This window comes from Otolemur garnettii, unplaced genomic scaffold (genome assembly GCF_000181295.1).
Source record: "Otolemur garnettii isolate 467f Iridium unplaced genomic scaffold, OtoGar3 scaffold00020, whole genome shotgun sequence".
Lineage (NCBI taxonomy): Eukaryota > Metazoa > Chordata > Mammalia > Primates > Galagidae > Otolemur > Otolemur garnettii.
In genome coordinates, this window is record NW_003852415.1 from 119,149 (window position 1) to 122,792 (window position 3,644).

A 3,644-nucleotide genomic window follows, 5' to 3' on the forward strand; every position below is an offset into this window, starting at 1 on the left:
CCCCCCCCCAAAAAAAATATATATATATGAAAAAGCTACATATATTAACCTTTTTTTATTTATGTATTTTTTTTTTGGAGACAGAGTCTCACTATGTTGCCTTTGGTAGATTACAGTGGCATCACAGCTCATAGCAACCTCCAACTCTTGGGCTTAAGCGATTCTTTTGCCTTCGCCTCCCAAGTAGCTGGGACTACAGGTGTCCACCACAATCCCAGCTATTTTATTTTGTTATTGTTGTCATTGTTGTTTAGCTGTCCCAGGCCAGGTTTGAACTCACCAGCCCTGGTGTATATGGCCAGTGCCTTAACCACTGAGCTATGGGTGCTGAGCCTTTATTTATGTTTTGTTTGTTTGTTTGTTTGTTTGTAGAGACAGAGTTTACTTTATCGCCCTCGGTAGAGTGCTTTGGCGTCACAGCTCACAGCAACCTCTAACTCCTGGGCTTAGGCAATTCTCCTGCTCAACCTCCCGAGTAGCTGGGACTACAGGCACCCACCAGAACACCCAGCTATTTTTTGTTGCAATTTGGTCAGGCTGGGTTTGAACCTGCCACCCTTGGTATATGGGTCTGGCACCCTATCCACTGAGCCATAGGCGCTGTTTCACTCTGCTGCCCTGGGTAGAGTACCATGGCGTCATCATAACTCACAGCAACCTCAAGCTCCTGGGCTTGAGCCTTCTTTCTACCTCAGCCTCCTCAGTGGCTGGGACTACAGATGCATGCCATAACACCTGGCTAAATTTTTCAATTTTTAGTAGAGACAGGGTCTCTTGCTTAGGCTGATCTCCATCTCCTGAGCTCAAGCAATCTACCTGCCTGGGCCTCCTAGAGTGTTAGGATTATAGGCATGGTGGCTTTGCCTGGCCCAGATGTTAACCTTTAAATATGAATGAGATAGATTAACTGATAAGGAGAAACCATGTAAGAGACAGACAGTGCTCACGCATAACCCAATAAAGATCAAATTTTGTTAAGGGAAATGTTAAAGCTGAGTGAATCTTTCCTAGATCCAAACAAGCACTATGACAAAATAGCTGAGACAGTTTCACTATGTTGCCGTCAGTAGAGTACTATGGCATCACAGCTCACAGCAACCTCTAACTCTTGGGCTTAAGTGATTCTCTTGCCTCAGCCTCACAAGTAACTGGAACTGTAGGTGCCTGCCTCAACATCCGGCTATTTTTTTTATTGCAGTTGTCATTGTTGTTCAGCTGGCCCAAGCAGGGTTCAAACCTGCCAGCCTTGGTGCATGTGGCTAGTGCCATAAACACTGGGCTACAGGTGCCGAGCCTGCTCGGCTGTTTTTAGAGACAAGGTTTTGCTCTTGCTTAAAACTGGTCTCAAACTCCTGAGCTCAAGCAATCCACCTGCCTCAGGCTCCCAGAGTGCTAGGATTATAAGCATGAGCCACCGTGCCCAGGCTTAGTTTTTCTATTTTTAGTAGAAATGGGGAGGGGGGGGTGTCTCGCTTTTGCTTAGGCTGGTCTTGAACTCCTGACCTCAAGTCATCCCCCTGCCTTGGCCTCCCAGAGTATTAGGATTACAGGCATGAGCCACTGAGCCTAGCCTATTCATAATTTTATAAAGTATTTAAATGGCATTAGTTTTTAAAAAGAACAAAAAACTCTGAACCAATAAATTGTGAATTTAAAAACGAGAAGGGATACCAATTACATTAACAGCACTTTCTTTAAAAAATAAAAACATTTTCAACTGGGTGTGGTGGCTCACACCTGTAATCCTAGCACTTTGGGAGGCCGAGGTGGGTGGATTGCCAGAGTTCACAGGTTCGAGACCAGCCTGAGCCAGAGACCTCCTTCTCTAAAAATAGCTGGGCATCATGGTGGGTGCCTGTAGTCCCACCTACTCGGGAGGCTAAGGCAAGAGACTCGCTTGAGCCCAAGAGTTTGAGGTTGCTGTGAGCTATGATGCCTGGCACTCTACGGAGGGTTACAAAATGAGACTCTGTCTCAAAAAAAAAAAAAAAATCATTTTCTTTTGAAATAAGCCTAAGTAGTGAGAAGCATTTTTCTTTCCAGGTGCCCCATGATGGCACACAGCTTTACCTGGAAATCCTACCAGCTTCTAATTTCTGGGATACTGACCTGCAGCAGTATGTGGGGCAGCATTACCTCCCAACAGTGTGGAAAAGAACATATGTCACCACTGGGCACCAAGAGAGCTTACAGAGACTCTCCTCAATGCCAGAGTTGGAGAGCTTTCCTCATTCTAAGAACATTTCCATGGGGCCAGCTGGGCATGCACCTCTGGCAAGGTCACATTCTACTTTCCAGTGGTCTGTACATAAAGCCCAAATATCTTACGGAGTTCTCTTCACTGAATTTATCTGTTCTGTCAATTTTTTTAGGATAAGGACTGGTACCTTGGACATTGTTTCATAATCATTAAAGCATTAAGCTCAACTTTGGATTCCATATGGTGAGAATGATCTGCACAGTCCATCAGAAAGACAATCCCATTCAATTTGTTCAAACATAAAATGCTTGCTCATGCCCATCAAGGTCAAAAGTTGTAAAAGTCCTTCTAGTAACTGTCAGCTCTTTTGATGTCAGATGTTGTGTTGGAACATGTTTACCCTATCTGTCATCTTTGAGCATGTGAAGGTGAGAGGTTTTGCCCACATTGTTCAAACTAAAGAATACAAGTTTTTCCAGATTTCATGTAGAGTCCTGGGAACTGGATCACAGTGTTGAAGCCATTGTAGATGGACTCACAAATGAAAGACATTATTATTATCATTATTTTTTTTGAGACAGAACCTCAAGCTGTCCCCCTGGGTAGAGTGCCATGGCATCACAGCTCACAACCTCCAACTCCTGGGTTCAAGCGAGTCTCCTGCCTCCGCCTCCCAAGTAGCTGGGACCACAGATGCCCGCCACAACAACTGGCTATTTTTTTGTTGCAGCCATCATTGTCGTTTGGCAGGCCCAAGCTGGATTCGAACATGCCACCTTAGGTGTATGTGGCTGGCGCCTTAGCCACTTGAGCCACCAGTGCTGAGCCATGAAAGACATTATTAATGCTTACAATAGCCTGAGGGGTTCTTTTTGCTTGGACCCTCCCTCAGAGCACAAAGACCAGCAGCACCCAGGACTACCAGCTACTAGTGGATCAAGGATGTATATATATATACATTATATATATTAGAGATGGGGTTTTGCTATGGTGCCCAGGCTGAAGTGCAGTGACTATTCACAGGTGCATTCCCACTACTGATCAACACAGGAGTTTTGACCTGCTCCATTTTTGACCTGGGCCGATTCACCCCTCCTTAGGCAACCTGGTGGCCCCCAGCTCCCAGGAGGTCACCATACTGATGCTGAACTTAGTGAGGACACCCGATCCTCACAGCACACTACAGCCCAGAACTCCTGAACTAAAGTAATCGTCCTGTCTCAGCCTCCTGAGTAGCTGGGACTATAGGTGCACACCACTGTGTCAGGCAGGATGTATGTTTTTCAAAATCTGAACACATAATTTTCTTTTAAAAAAGATTCCTATAGATACTCAGCAGAAGAACGCTGGAAATCACTGCAAGAAGTTATCCATAGGCTCGGCGCCTGTGGCTCAAGCGGCTAAGGCGCCAGCCACGTACACCTAAGGTGGCAGGTTCGAATCC

General features: G+C 45.6%; 1 pseudogene; it reads right to left on the bottom strand.

Moving 5' to 3' along the window:
- Positions 1-2,233: 2,233 nt before the first annotated feature.
- Positions 2,234-2,752, bottom strand: LOC100945449 (annotated as a pseudogene).
- Between the last annotated feature and the right edge of the window lie 892 nt (positions 2,753-3,644).